This window comes from Spinacia oleracea, chromosome 5 (assembly GCF_020520425.1).
Source record: "Spinacia oleracea cultivar Varoflay chromosome 5, BTI_SOV_V1, whole genome shotgun sequence".
Classification (NCBI taxonomy): domain Eukaryota; kingdom Viridiplantae; phylum Streptophyta; class Magnoliopsida; order Caryophyllales; family Amaranthaceae; genus Spinacia; species Spinacia oleracea.
In genome coordinates this window covers 99366502-99383643 of record NC_079491.1, presented here as the reverse complement: position 1 = coordinate 99383643, position 17142 = coordinate 99366502, and the positions used below count along the sequence as shown (strand labels likewise).

The following is a 17142-nucleotide window of genomic DNA, read 5'->3' as shown; positions in this document are numbered from 1 at the left end:
AAGTCTTTCTAAGCGTTTCAAGTTTATATGGTTTAATCGACAATGCCACAGATAGGTAAGATCTGAATCATCCTTTTTGGCCTTTTTGGTATTTATGTTATATACTTGTTTGTCGTGATCTAATAAATAAAGTCCATTGACTAATCTAGCAGATCCATAAAACATCTCTTTAAAATAAAACGAACAACTATTGTCTTTTATTAAAAAGGAAAATCCCTTAGCATCTAAGCAAGAAACTGAAATGATGTTTTTAGTAAGACTTGGAACATGGAAACATTCTTCCAGTTCCAAAACTAGCCCGGAGGGTAATGACAAAAAGTAAGTTCCTACAGCTAATGCAGCAATCCGTGCTCCATTTCCCACTCGTAGGTCGACTTCACCCTTGCTTAACTTTCTACTTCTTCTTAGTCCCTGTGGATTGGAACATAAGTGTGAGCCACAACCTGTATCTAATACCCAAGAAGTTGAATTAGCAAGTATACAGTCTATAACGAAAATACCTGAAGATGGAACGACTGTTCCGTTCTTCTGATCTTCCTTTAGCTTTGGACATTCTCTTTTGTAATGGCCTATTCCATCACAATAAAGACAGCTTGATGTGGACTTGTCCTGCTTTGATTTAGCATTGCCCTTGGACTTTCCACCTTTCTTGAACGGTCTCCTTCTAGCCTTGAGTAAATTTTGGCTTCACAGTCCAGTATTATTTCAGCCTTTCTGACAAGGTGAACAAATTCTGCAACTATTTCTTCTCTTGGTTCACTTAGGTATAGTTGCTTGAAGCGACCAAACCCACTGTGTAGTGAATTGAGCAAGATAGAGACTGCCATCCTTTCGCTTATTGGTGTTCCTAGTAGATTTAGGCGATCAAAGTATGAACGCATAAGATCCACATGGAACCTCAGTGGGACGCCTACCCTCTGTTTAGTGCGAAGGAGCTGAACATGTGTTTCTTGGACCTCCATCCTATAACACCTGTTGGGAGAACTAACCTTTAGACCAGACATTGATTCAATCAACTCATGGACGTTCAGGTCCCTGTCCTCCGTGCTTCCACGACAGATATCCCTCAGATTCTTGATGAGCGTAAAAGGTTCATAGGCTACAAACCTTCTAGCCCAATCATCAGGGATATTGTTCAGCATGAGACTTATAACCCTTTTGAGATCCGCATCCCAGGCGTAAAATCTCTCAGGGGTCATGTCTCTGGCATAGTAGCTTGGCATGGGATGTGATAGTACATACTCAAGTCCATTGAGTTTGACTATTTCAACTAGCTTAGCTTCCCATTCAAGAAAATTTGCCAGGTTCAGCTTGACCATAAGCTCAGAACCCATGATGATGTTTTGATTGTTGTTTGCCATATTAAAAACTACAATTGAAAAGAATAAACAAATAAATAACCATTCACAGTTTCTCTTAATAAACTTAAATTCTAGCATACATGCATAATTCAATGTTTATTAAGCATTTTATTCAAGTTATGTGTTCCGGCAGGTGTGAATAAAATGATTCCAAGATCCTAAAATCATTGAAGAATTAAGCACAGTTTGTCGACTTAATCCTAAAACATCTTAGGTAAGCAAAAGCCTTTTGCTAATAGTCTAGAAACTATTCTTGGTTGATAGGTACGTCTAAGAACTTATTAGGTAAACCTATCGATTTTGCCACGACATAAAAGGACTCCTTACTTATATCGTTGAGTTTCACCAAAACTAACATGTACTCACAATTATTTGTGTACCTTGCCCCTTTAGGACCAATAAGTAACACCTCGCTGAGCGAAAACTATTACTAGATTGATGTAAAGGATATCCAAGCAAGTGTATATTTTGGCATGGCACCTTTTAACTCAATTTTTAAGTTTGGAACTTAAGGCTCTTACTGTGTTGGTTAGATTTTATGTGAACTAAAATCCTTAATCATGCAACATAATCAAGCCACAATCTTATGCATAATTAAGACATATTTAAAGCAATAAATAACTTAAAGCATGCATAAGATAAATGTGATCTAGTATGGCCCGACTTCATCTTGAAGCTTTGACTTCAAAGTCCGTCTTGAAAATCTCCGTGGGAGGCACCATTTTCTTCAAATAGGATAAGCTATAATTAAAACTAATTACAACTATTTGATGGTACGCAGACCATATTTGAATTGAAAAACAACTTTGGTACTTTAGACCAATTACATTCAAATTAATGGTACGCAGACCATATTTTCTATCCTATTTGGGCCATACTAGTCACTTCATAACCTGCAAAACAGTACATATACAATATATACCATTCACCCATTCATTATCATGAATGGCCCACATAGCTGGTTAGTAAAACACATTATGCATCACGTAAACATTTGCAGCAATTAATCAAGGGCACCAATAATCTACCAATTATTCAGTCCTTATTAATTCTAATCAAGTTGTTTTAACCTTAAGGACTCGTAGACCTATGACTAAAAAGCGCTCCCACTTAAACCAATAAATTCATATGCTTTACTAATTTTAAACACAAAAATGTATTTCAAGTCTAACCGGAAACATACAAATTTAATTAAAATTTAAAGCCCATATAAATTTATAATTGAATCCAAAAATTTTAATTTGATTTCAGTCGTATTTAAATTAATTCATGATTTTAATTTTAGTAAAATAATTAGAATAAATAAAATTTATTATAATTACAATATTCAAAATTAAAATCCAAGAAAATAATTTAAACTATTAATTTAAAATTAATTAAAATTACGTAAACTGAAAATTTCAAATTAAACATTCAAAACGATCTAATCGCAACGCAAACACCCTACGCATCGCACGCCCATGGGCCACACGCACACAGCCATCGCTGGCCATGTGCGCGCAGCCCATGCGCTCGTCGCATAGCTGCTGCATCTACCCATCGCAAACCATCGCACAAGTTGGTGCTCGCTGCGCGCGCGCCAGCGCTCGATGCACGCGAGCTATCGCTCGCTGTGCGCGCTCGCCAGCGCTTGCTGTGCGCGCTCCAGCGCTCGATGCACGCGAGCCATCGCTCGCTGTGCGCGAGCAATTGCTCGCTGCGCACGATCGACGCTGGGCGCAGCGCTCGTGGCACGCGAGCTTGCGCTCGCTGCGCGCGAGGCTGCGCGCGCTTGCGCGAGGCAGTGCGCGTTGTGGCGCAGCTCGCTTGCTGCCCACACGCGACTGCCGTGCCTTGCCTTCGCCCATGCCTCATTCGTCCATAGCTCGTGGCCCACGACACAAGGCAGGGCTGCTGCCTTGTGCTCGTGCACCATGCCCTTGCTCATTGCATTCGTGCCGCACGGGCGACGAGCTCCCTTGCTCGTCGTCGCATGCCCGCACTATACAACACCCCTTAAGGGTAACACGAAGCGTCCATTGCTTTGTGCGTGCAAGTTATATGAACGAATCGCATAAAAATTTAAAATTTATATTTAAAATTAATGACAAATTAATAAATTAATATTAATTTCATAATTTTAGGGCGAAAAATCGAAAATTTATTATTCAATTGATTTCCGATTATCATGGATTCAAGCCTAGGTCATAAAAATTTAAAATTTATCATAAATTTACAATTTTTATGGTGGTTTTTAATCATAGGTTTCTAATTAATTATAATTAATTATGAAAATCAAATTAATTCTAAATTATTCTAATTTTCAACTAATTAATCATAATTACAAATTAGATTGCATAATTAACAAGGCTAGGCATTCAAACTTGTTAAACATATACAGTAGGTCAATCAAAAATTCAAGATTTATCAACAAGAATCGCAAATATTTAATTTAACATCTTAAATTTACGAAATTTTGCATTCGAAAACCTAAAACCTTCGAAAAGTCATAGTTAGGCTTTGAATTTGAGAATTCTGGGTTCGGCAGAAAAATATTATTTTTGTCAAAATTTTAGAATGCCTTTTACATGCGGAATTGACACAAAAATCACTCGATTTGGATGAGTAACGAAGAAACTGCCGAAAAACTGCGTACGTATAATTAAATAAACGCAATTTGCAATTAATTAACAATTACGAAAATTAATCACCCCTTTTAATTCTTGCAAATTTGTAATATTTAACCATGTTAATGCAATTTAGATTATGAAAATAATAAGAGGCTCGTGATACCACTGTTAGGTTATGATACATATGACAATTCATAAATCATGCGGAAACAACCATTAAGCCAGGAATACATATTATTTACACATAATCATATAGCATAATTTAGATGCATACTCTTTGTTGCGTGCCTTCCCTAGCTGCGCCCGAACCGAACAAGAACAAGTCTTTAGGACTCCAAGTGTCGTCCCTCCGTAGATAGTCCACAGCACGTCCGGATCCGCCTTAAGATTGACCAACTAGAATCGCCCCTAAGGTACTATAAATTTTTGGCACTTTTGAGCAAGATGTGTGACTGAATTTTTTCTCTCAAAAACTCACTTTGAATACTTGAATAACTCGTTATAAATTGTGAACCCAGGCCACATATTTATAGGAGTATGGAAAGAGAATTGGAATCCTATTAGGATACGAATTAATTAAATTAGAATTATAATAAAACTCTTATTTAATTAATTTATCAAATAGAATTAGGAATTTAATCATTAAACGAAATCTGCACGTTTTAGGTTTCGTATGCGAACACAAACACTTACGCGAGCATGACCCGCAAGCGTGCAGGCCATGCCCGCGCACAGCCCACACGGCCGCACGGCCCACGCGAGCTACAAGCCCACGCGAGCTGCAGCAATGCTCGCAGCCCACTGCTCGCAGCTGCGCGCGCTGCGCGCGCTGTGCGCGCTGCCACGGCCTGCTGGGCCTGGCCTTGCGCTGGGCCTGGCGTGGCCTTGGCTGTTCGTGTGGCGCGCTTGGCTTGCTGGGCGATGGCCTGGCTTCGTGCTGGGCCCTCGTCCGGCAGGCCTCGTCCGATGCTTATTCGTACGATACGCTTCCGATTAAATTCCCGATTCCGGAATTTATTTCCGATACGAACAATATTTAATATTTTCGATCCCGGAATTAATTTCCGTTTCAGACAAATATTTAATATTTCCGTTTCCGGAATTATTTTCCGATTCCGATAATATTTCCGATTCAGACAATATTTCCGTTTCCGGCAATATTTCCGATTCCGGCAATATTTCTATTTCCGATAATATTTTCCGATACGTACCATGTTTCCGTTTCCGGCAACATCTACGACTTGGATAATATTTATATTTCCGATACGATCCATATTTCCGTTTCCGGCAATATCATCGTTTCCGGAGTATTCATTTCTTGCCTGTGACGATCTCAGCTCCCACTGAAACCAAGATCCGTCGATTCCGAATATCCATAGTTGGAGTATTTAATGCCATTAAATACTTGATCCGTTTACGTACTATTTGTGTGACCCTACGGGTTCAGTCAAGAGTAAGCTGTGGATTAATATCATTAATTCCACTTGAACTGAAGCGGCCTCTAGCTAGGCATTCAGCTCACTTGATCTCACTGAATTATTAACTTGTTAATTAATACTGAACCGCATTTATTAGACTTAACATAGAATGCATACTTGGACCAAGGGCATTGTTTCCTTCACAAACCTCCTTCCTTTATTTACTAATCAAATTGCAAAGAAAATCAAGTCAAACTTTTCATCTTGATAGTACTTTTTTCTTTCATTTTGTATTTGTTAGCTATAATAACAATTTGAACAACTTAGCTGGATATTACGTATGTACGAACTGAACAATTTGTCGCGTCGTGGCCGGACCAGTGCTCTAAAATACAATTTCGCGCTACCTCCCATGTAGTAGAACACTTGCGGTTGCCCTCCAGGGTTAACACGACACCAAGGTTTGTGTGCACTCACAAGCCTCGGTTGGACACCAGAATACTTGCCCAGAAAGAACAGAAGAGTGTTTATTTGAGAGAGAATGTAGAGAATCATTTTTTGTGAATGTGTGTTTATGAAAAACGGAAGAGAAGTATTTGTAGGAGAGCTGCAACAGTCATAAACGACTAGTAGTGGAGTAGTGGGTGGTTACCACGTTTACTGGGTGATTAGTGGGGCAGTTACAACAACATTTATTCGGGATTAATGGGACAGTTACAGGATTAGTGGTTGATTAATTCTTTCTGCCCGTTAGAATTAATTAAACTCACTTCTGACCAAAAAGAATAACCTGGCCCACAAAACCCACCCCACGCCCGCGAACTGAATTCGCCAAGTACCAAGTACCACGGCCCACGACCCGGCTGGCGCGCGCGCGTGTGTGTTGTGTGTCCATGCATGCCACTCTCATGCTTTCTTAAACAAATGTTTCCCTCAAGTTCCCATATATAAACAATAAATGTAGTTTGTGTGTTTTCCTATGTGGGACTTTTCATATTCCCCCATTTTCCCCACTCATTTTCTTTAGGACTTCCAACAGTGTTTAGAAAAAAAAGAAAATCCAGTAATATAATGGGAGAACATCCTCCAACTAAAAAATGGGCATTGAAAAGTCAATAGAAGCTAGTGTTGGGTAAGCAACAACAAGGGGTAGTGGTGTGGCAGCGCAATAGGTGGTGGAGTTGTGCGGTGGATCGATCTGGTGGTTGATTTTGTGAGTATTATTGAGTTTGTGTGACGGTGAGAGTTGAAGAAGAAGGAGAAGGAGAGGATGAGAGAGAGAGAGGCTTGTCAATTTGTGCGGCTGCAAGAGTGAAACAAAACAAAATGAAACCCTACAGAATACATACTACCAAAGAGACAAAGACCAAGTACCAACAGTCAACTTTTTTTCATAAAATTACTTTTAATGGGTATACGACTATACGAGTACCCATTTAACTAATATCACGGCCCATGACCCGACTCGTATACCCGAATAAATTTGCGGATCGGGTACCCAACTCAATTATTTAAGAAAATATAGATAATTACCCGGTTAATTAGCTAGTATCGGGTCAGCGGGTCGGGTATTTTTGAACACCCCTACTTCCAGCTTCCTTGTACGCCCACCCACATCCTTTTTTCCCATTTTTTAATCTCACGATCCATCCACATGCAAAACAAAGTGAGTACAAAATTCTTTCACGGATCCCAAATCTAGGTAATGGAATCTCGGTGGTTGATTAGGCCCATTATCATTGTCCTTTTCCCAATCCCTCTTGAAAATCATTTGTAGTTTATGGCCCAATTCCGCATTCCAAAGAACTTCCCTCACAAGCCACCTTTATTTCTAAATTCCCTTCCATTTCGAGTAATCCAAAGACTCCGAAGCATGGAAATAAAAACATCAAATTTGTTACACTCCCCACTATCCTCTCTATTAAAGAGCAGGATATAGGTTCATATCCATTTTTGCAATGAACACGTTTCATTTTGAGCTGAAACAATTGCTGATGGGCCAATCTCTCACGCAAGCTTCACACTGAACAAAATCTGTAAAGATATTGAGTAGTTTCCTCATGACGTCCACCATAATCACACAAAGGGTCTACATTTATTCCTCTATAGACAAGATTCTCCTTTGCTGCAATCCCATTATACGTTAATTTTCAAAGGAAATGTTCCTATTTTGGTGGAATTTTAACACTGTGTTTAAGAACCAAGTTAACTTGGATATGTAAGGAAAAGCAAAACTATGAAAATCTGTAGAAAAGTAATTCTGAAGAAATTTGAAGAAATCTCTAAATTTTAATTTGTTTGGCTACTTATTACGAAAAACTGGAGAAATTGGAATATCACATTTTTTTCACTTCTTTAATTTTGTTCTCCACAGATTTCCAAAGTTTTCCCATCACTTTTGAAGGAAAAAGTGTGGAAAATAAAGTAGGCAAAATATAACTAAGTTGACTTCCGCAGATTTCCACACATATTATTTTCCTCACTTTTCCATTTAAATTAACAAACAAGCTAAAATTAAGGAATTCTCCTATTTCCACAATTTTACACACGTTTCCTCATTAAAGTAGAGTTCCCGAACACACGGTAAGTCTCCATATTAACTTAAAATACTGCACCACTTGATTTTCTCGGCTCTCTGAATCCAAATCACAATTTTTAGCAAGAAAAGCATACCCATATTTGATCGTAAATTTGCTAGATGAAGAGTGGTGCCAATACAAAAAAACCCTCCTTCTCCTCCTTTGGAAGTTCCATTTCAAGAATGTTAACTGCGTCCTCTAGGGGTGTCAATTTTCAATCCGACCCTGTGAACTCGATGGGTTTGTCCGACCGTTTAGAATCTGAACCATTTAGAAACCGCGAGCTAAAATTCGAAATCCGACCCGGTCCGATTATATTCATATCGAATCCGACTCAACCTGTTAATATTGATCCGATTAAGATCTGAATCCGATAACAAACCGATCCGTGATAATCCGAATCCGCATAATCCTAGCCGAAGCGATCCGAAATCCGTTTATGATCCGATTCGTTTGAACCCGAATCCGTTCCAACCCGAGGAAAATTCTTATAATCCAATATGTTTGTAATTCGTGACCCGTTTAATCCGAACCGTTTCAACCCATGACCCGTTTAATCCCAAACCAGTTTCGATCAGAACCCGTTTAACCCATCCGTTCACGACCCATAAGAGAACATTAAATATTTTGCACTACCAATAAAGCGTTTGACTATTAGTTATACAATGCGTATGACTATTAGTTATACAATGCGTATGACTATTAGTTATACAATTGTACTTGAACTTCATGTCTCCCTTTATATACTCTAGTCAAATGAAACTTGTAATTGAGGTAGATTCAGGGGTAGATGAACCTGCTTTAGTTCAACTATTTAAGCGTTTACTTGTAACATTGATCATAAGTTGTAAATATTTGACTCACGGATATGCCATTTGATCATAAGTTGTAAATATTTTGGCTCATGGTTATCATCATCAATCCATAAGTTATTATTAGTTTGTTAAAGTAATCACATGTGGACGTATACTTTTTATTTTGTTACAAATTATACTCGTTCACTATAACTTTATTAGTTCATTAATAAATGTTTCGTTAATACGATGTAATAAACTTTATTAGTTATTAGTTCATCGTTATCGATTACTACCTCTGTTCCATAAAGTTATTTACGCTTACTATTTTGCACGGAATCTAATGCAATACTCCCTCTGTCCCAGATTAGTTGTTGCACTTACCTTTGCACAAAATTTTAGGTGATAAGTGGTTGTTTGGTTATCAATTGTTATTTTATTGAAAAAGTAGACATGATAGGAGTTAGTGGGGTATTTTTTTTTAATTGAATGAGAGAGAGTGTGGGGACAAAAAAAATTTAGTGGGAATAGAGAGACAATATAATAATTGTGGGGTCATTCCTATTTTAGAAGTGTAACAACTAATCTGGGACAGACGAAAAAGGAAAGTGTAACAACTAATCTGGGACGGAGGGAGTATTAACTACTAAGACATCCAATTTCGTATACGAAAAAAAGTATAAAAAGTTAATATTCTGAAAATATATATCGAGACCAATCTAACAAGATCTTACATGCTAACATTTTCATGTATATAATAGTGAGAATCTACGGTGAAAGTTTTCTACTTTTGACACATATTCCAAGACGTAAAGAACTATCAGGAACGGAGGTAGTGTTAAACTAAGTTATATACTATATATCCCCTCTGTTCCACAATTATGTTCCAATTTAGAATTTTGACACTATTCACAATTGAAGAGAATCTTCTAAATTGTTTCCAATACATAAGAAAAAACATATTCATGTGGGCTCTTGTTTGATTCATCTCAATGAATACTTTAATAATATCAAAATTCTATAATTTTTTGCTAATGTATAATTAGAGATATAAATGATACAAAATGTGCATTGACAAACGTGAAAAGTATAAATTTGAACATAAATATGGAACGGAGGGAGTTCTCAATAACTTATATTACTGATCTTAAATTCTTATTACTTTTAAAAGTTTGTAATCCCCCATAAATTTATAAATTTTATGAATATATTTTAACGTATATTATTTAAATAGAATTTATGAATTTTAAGTAATATATATAGAATTAACGTATATTTATTTTATTTTAAGTACGTTCTAAATATTTAACGATTTTTTGAACTATATTTATATATTTAATGTATATTTAATTTTATTTAAATATATTCTAAATATTTTAACGGTTTGTGCAATCAAAAATAATTTTAGAATTTTATGTTGAAAAGAATTTGAATTAGGAAAAAACGTTGAATTTAGAAAACGATCCTATTCAGTTTTAAATTCGAATCATAAAAGCTAAATCCTAATTCTAGCCCACTTGGGAAAGCCCAATAGCATAAACCCATAACCCACTACTCTATTCACGTAAAACCAAAACCAACTCCTCTCCCTCATTCAAATTCACGTGGACTCAAACCCTCCTCCCTCACTGCCGTTTTTCTCTCCTCCCTTCACGACCGTCGCTGTCCCAGTCGCCGCCACCACCGCCGGACCTCCTCGCCACCGGGTAACCTCTCTTCTTCTTCGTTCTCCTTCTTCTCTTTCATTACCTTTCCTTTGCGTCTTTCCTTACCGTTTACTCCCCCTCCCCTTGCTCGGTTTTTTTACGCAGCAACCGCTACTCCGTGAGCTTCCCTCGGTCAGCGCAACCACCAGCGCAACCTCGACCACTGCCGAGCACGGTAGTCTCTTTCGTTCCTTTTTCGTTTTTAAATTTCTTGCTCTCCTCCTCACCTATTTCTGTTGTTGCGCAGCCACGCACAACACCACCGAGCACCGCCATCAACCCGTCGTTACCCTTCGTTACGCCGCCCAAACCTGCCGCTGCCGTGCCCTGCTCGCCGGCAGTCTCTCTCCTCCCCTTCTTGTTTTGGTTATTTCTTAAACCCTAAGTTATTTAAATATTTTGATTTAAGTTTATTGATTTTAATTTATGTTTCTTGAATTAAATTATTAATCTTTATAGTTAAATTATAATTTTCAGATTTGATATTGATATTGTAAATTAATTAATTTCAGTTTTGGTTGATTAATATGTAAGTTAGGGTTTTAAATTAGTTTAGTGATTTAATTCATGTTTATTGAATTTAAATTATAAGTTATTATGATTAAATTATATTTTCAGATTATATATTATGTTTAAATAATAAATTTAATTTTCAGATTATGCGATTGCATTGAAATAATGATTTTTAATTAATAAAGCATGAATTTTTAAGGTTTTAATAGTTTTAAAATCATGGTATGATGTTTATGAGTTATTAAGGTTATTGTTTTTATGATGTTAAGCATATTAATTATGGTTTGGCCAAGTTTTAAACTATTTTATATTGCTGGAATTTTAAAAAGGGATGCTTTATTGGAGTTTATGATAATTGGTGATCATTAGTGTAGTAATCACTATTCTAGGAAGTTAATTAATTAAGTTTCGATGTTGGGGAATGTTCTAAATATGTTTAGGATGTGTTTAGAGTACGTTAGTGTTGCTGTAAATTATTAGGAATTGATTTGGGTACGTTTCTTGATCATTTTAGGCGGAGAATTCTTTGTGGGAGACTTTTGAATTCGTTAAAGTGGCCTATCAGTTTGTCTACACAAGGTACGTACATACCTGTGTGCTTGGAATGTGTGTTATTTGTTGAAACCATGTTGAAATCGTTGATGAACTTGGTTGTGTTGAAATTGTTGTTGAACTTGGTTATGTTGAGATTGTTGTTGAACTTGGTTATGTTGATATTATTGATGAACTTGGTTATGTTGAAAGTGCATGTTTAATATTGTAGGATGGACATGTTAAGCATATATGTTTCATTATGAGAATTATAACATGTTAGTAGATGATTGATGCGAACATGTTGGTTGGGAACATTAGATTATTATATATATTGATTCAGGTCGATTGATCGTTGTTCCCTTTTAGCTTTTCACTACTTTATAAGGGCTGTGGACCTTGTTTAGTAAGTTGGAACCTTATACCCATATAGAGGGGTTGATCAGTATTAAAGGAAAGGTTGAATTAATTGGAATAAGTCTTGATTGACATCTCTGTAATCACGTACTTAATTCCAAGATAAAAACAGTGGAGAATAATTGTTGATTGGATGACTTATGTGATTGTTGAGTCATAACAGAGTTTAATTTGTAAATCTTGTAAAGTGAAACTGAGTAGCAATAGCTTTAGACTATGCACGTCTAAAGTGACGGACAATCAGGAGTTGGGGTCATGGGTAGCCTATGGCTTTTTCTGGGGCCGGATTGATCACCGGTTCTATTTTATTCAAAAGTCCCTCGATATCGCAGGTCATTGGGGTTTACGGAGTCGCGCCCGTACCTCGTCTTCCTTAGTGAAGAAGAAGAAGTTTCTAGTAGCAACTCGGTCCATTGACTATTTCAATTAAAATAATGTTATTGTTATAAAAGTCTTGTCCAGTCTAGCCTAGTCTAGTCAAGTGTGGTATTTCAAATTAATATGTGTTGTTTGCCCTTACTTATCGTTTATTAGTATCATGTTAAGATTGTTTTTGTTTTAGTATGTAGTACTCAGCTTTGCTGATTACGTGCTTTTGCTTGTGCATGTTGATTATGGCTATGCCTTATTGATCCTGTGATGACCCAATCTTTGGTGAGCAGTCTCTAAGGATCAATAAGCATTGTCCATCTACAGGTTTGAAGATGATGCATCATGGGGATCGGGATTAGAGAGCTTGTATTTAGTTTTGTTTTGCTAAGTGACTTGGTTTGTTAATTTGGACTTTAAACTTGTCGTACTATTTATATTTCCTTATTTTCGTTGATTGGTTTTTGGGATTAAACCTGTAATCGATTATTTATAAACCTAAAGTTAGTTTTATGTTTTCCGCTGCAAAATTCTGAATAAGCCATTACGTTTTCACACGGGCGATAATGCCTTGATAATTCTCTACGTTTTATATTAAAAGATTATTTTAGAAAAGAGAGAATTGTCGGGGTGTTACAAAGTTGGTTATCGTTTTCGTCCCCTAAATAAGCCATCGATATTATAATTATATAATTTGGAACCAAATGGACCCGACTCGGATTCCAACCCGCTATCAGATAACCCGATCCAATAATAACTCGAACCGGTATAAAACTGAATCTGATGTAACCCGACTAAATCTGTTTCAATCCGACACGTGTTACTCCGTTACCCGATTATATAATCCGATCCGATATGAACCCGACCCAATATGAACCCGAACCCGTTATAGTCCGACTAAATTCGTTAACAATTCGTCATGTTCTAATCCGATCCGAACCAACCCGACTACAATCCGACCCGTTTACAACATGATACGATATTAAGCCGTGCATAAAAAATCCGACCCGATCCGTTAAGTTTCCAATCCGATCCGATCCGACCCATTAGCCAAATTAATCCGTTCAAACCCGATACGTTTCAACCCGAATCCGATGATTCCGACCCAAACCCGATCCGTTGATCCGATTTGACACCCCTAGCGTCCTCCCATTCAAATCTCTCCCTTACCAAATTAGCTTTTCATGTTGATAAACTATAGTCAATGAAATCGTGGACCATCCATTTCGATGAGGCACCAAGTAAGTGATTCGACCTTACTTCAGGCACTTGGCCATTAACCTAAGTCATGCTTGTTGCTTGAATAGTCCTACCATTTCCCACTTTTCAGGCCATACCACTCTCAAAAAGCTTGCATGTTGCCTATAAACCCCTAACCCCCCACGAGACTCCATTTCGAATTTTATTTATCAGTTTACAGATCAAACATCCCGTGGTACTAAAAATAATTTTTGAAATAAGAGGTTGGGATCACTATGAAGGCGATGAACTTGCTTGAAAAGCATCGTATCATTTAGGGTTGCCATTGCATGCACCCCTAACCCCATTCCCTTTGGGCGCTGCACCATACTCGTAATTCAATGTTATAAAACAATCAGCCTTTTTACTTAATTCAATTTGATGATGAAGTTAGAGAGGGTATTTTAGACTATTTTATAAGAGATACCAAAATATTATTTACGAAAATGACCTCATAAATTCCCTAATATATTAGAGATGCACAAAATGAAAATAATATAGCTATCACAAGAGAAATAAATGCAACACATGTTATCTCATTTGCAAATTGCAACAATATGCTTGTCTAATTATCCATAACAAGTTGGTGGCCACCTTGGGTTGAGGTCCTCGAGTAAAGACCTTTGTAAAGTCAAAGTTCCAAGTATTTAATTCTGTCTGCATGTGTGTTTGATTGTTTGAATTACCTAAACCCCACGTTTTGTTGTTAACCTCGCAAGGCAACCTACTCCCTCCGTCCCTTAATACTCGCACCGCTTTTTTTTTCGGGCCGTCCCTTAATACTTACACCGTTTCTATAAATGGAAATTCTTACCAATATTATATTATTTCTCACACTTACCTATTAACCCACCTACACCACTATTCCCTATAAAAAATCATTTAAAAATTCACATACCCCACTCACCACTCCCCATCCCTTACACATTTCCCACTAACTATATTAAAAAAATAGTTCACTATCAACTAACACTATTAAATTAAAAGTCAATTCAAGTATCTTAAACTCCACACCGGTCAAACCGGTGCGAGTATTAAGGGACGGAGGGAGTATTTGATACCATTAGCAGTTTAGTATTCCTTTTGCCTTTTTTGTTTCATAAAAAGAATTCAAATTGGAAAACAAAAAGAGACCAAGGAATGAGTAAATATATACGGAGTACTTCATAGTTCATACCATTTTATTTTATGTGTATGAACACAACATTTTCTCTTCTTCTAAGTACTGGTCTCGGGTTCGGTATTACAGTAGCTTTTAGATAACTTGTACGTCGTACCGGTTTGACCAAATTAAGACACCGCTTCAAAGAAAATTTGGAAATGTAGTACGGAGTAGGAGTAGGAGTAGGAGTAGGACTAGTGGTAGACTGGTAGTAGTGATTAGTGGTGTAAGTAGTGTTTTCCAAAACGCCACGCTTTGTTGCTACCTGCGCCAGGCAACAAATTTGATAGCATTATTTAGACGCAATTTATTTTTTTGGTTCTAATTAAACTTAAATTCAGATTCTTACTAATTCGGGATTGCATTTACCTACAAAAAGGGGGAAAATAATGTTAGTGCTTATTGTTATGAGATTTGATAAATTAAAAGTTCTTGTCAAGACAAAAGGAAAGGAATATACAGTAGAAAATGTCATTGATTAAATTTTACGAATACAAGGATGTAATGTGGCCAATTTTAAAAACATGTGTACAACGTAAGAATCAAAGAAACACACGGATATAATGCAAACCTATTACTCGTATTTCTTTTCTCTCTTTGCATAAGACTATAAGAGCATTATGTATTGCAAGAACAAATTCAGAAATATGGAGATGGAATTCTAAAGAAAGCATAAGAGCATCTCTAATGGTTGTAGCTAGAGACTAACTTGCAATTTTTAGAAATTTCAAGCTACTAACTTGACCATTGGAGTTCAAATGATAAATTAGTTTGGCCAAGCAAATTAGCTTAAACAGTCTAATTTACTTGAAAAAAATGGCATATAAAATAATATTAAATTAAACTATATTTAAAATATTGATTGACAAAAATGACTACATGAATATCAAGCTAATAGCTAACCATTCAACTAGCTAAAAAAGAAAGTTTGATATATTACATAGTATGACAAGTTAATTTAGAAATTATCTTACCGTTGAAGATGCTCTAATACAAAGATCAAGAAACCAACTACTCCGTAATAAATTTGGAACTTGAAAGAATTCAAACACACCCATCAGCCATCATCCATCATCCATCATCCAGATGAGATGTGAAAGTTTCTATTTCAATATCAACGCGAAATTTGCGGGTTTCATTGCCAATAGGCCCAGTACCAACTAATACTGCTATTAATGCACAAAGAAAGGCCCCAATAATCCAACACTTTATTTATATAAACATTTATTTATTTGTAAGGGGAAAATTAATCAAATTATTCAACAAAATAAGAATAACTTTGATATAATTGGAGCATCAAATGTGCCTTTATTCACTCTTGATATACTAGTAGGACCACCTCAACCTCAACTTTCTTCCACGAAATGGAAGGAGAATTTATCAGTTTACCCGCACAAATACGGGCATGGATCGTCTGAAATTTGATTTCTATTTTTAAAAAAACTTGATATTGTTACTCTGTTCATGTCTTCTAACGAACATGGGAAGCAAATGTTTATATTAGAGCATCTCCAATGATTATAGTCAGGGACTAACTTATAATTTATAAAAGTTTTAAGCTAATAGTTAGACCATTGGAGTAGAAACATTAAATTAGCCTGACCAAGCTAATTAGCTTAAACAAGCTAAATTGCTTGACAACGAGCTTTCAAAAGTTGTCAAATAATTAATTGATAAGTGAAACCAATTTAAATAACAAGCTTGTTAGCCATCAAAGCACAAATTAGTTAGAAAATGAAATAACTCGAAATCCTATGTGGCATATCAAGCTAATTGTCAAATTATATTGCCATTTAGAGATCCTCTTATTTGTGCAAAGATCTAAGTTTAAAATGTAAAAGTCTCAGCAATATCAGAGCTTTGACCCGTTTATTTCATAGAAAAATGAATTTTCATGGGATCAATTTTCAAGAAAAAACAACATTGGAAAACAAAAGAAATATAAGAAGTAAAGAGGTATATGTGACATTTCCTTCTTTTAAAAAAGAAAGTAGTTTTTCTCTTTTTTAAAAATCACCATAAAAATGTTTTATGTAAAAATAAAAGGAGCTAGGAAGAAAAACCAAGAAGAAGGTGATGAATCAAATTCCCTCTCATTTTTTATTGAGCGATTTCCTTCAATATTGTTTAAAAAACATCAAATTCCCAAAATGCGCCACTTTTTAACTTAATTCCCACCATACCGTCCACGTCAGCATTAAAACCGGTCTTTTTTTTTTTTAACGAAGCGACACTAAACCGCTATCTCAGGTAGCGGTTGACTTAAGTAAACCGCTATCTGAGATAGCGGTTTATAATCACGTAGGTAGTACTATTTATAAATGGTTAAAAAAAAAACTGCATCAGCTAGGGGTCGAACCCACGACCTTTTGGTTAGGAAATAAACACTCTATCCGCTGAGCTACAGACACTAATGTTGATAAGTTAAATTTAGAAATGTTTAT

At 36.3% G+C, this 17142-nt stretch overlaps 1 long non-coding RNA gene across 1 annotated transcript; it reads right to left on the bottom strand.

The window, feature by feature from the left end:
- Positions 1-14666: 14666 nt before the first annotated feature.
- Positions 14667-15869, bottom strand: LOC130460712 (uncharacterized). Its single transcript, XR_008920775.1, has 2 exons — positions 15673-15869; positions 14667-15067 (listed from the first exon to the last, which is right to left on the bottom strand). It is a non-coding gene; the product is annotated as an uncharacterized lncRNA (long non-coding RNA).
- Between the last annotated feature and the right edge of the window lie 1273 nt (positions 15870-17142).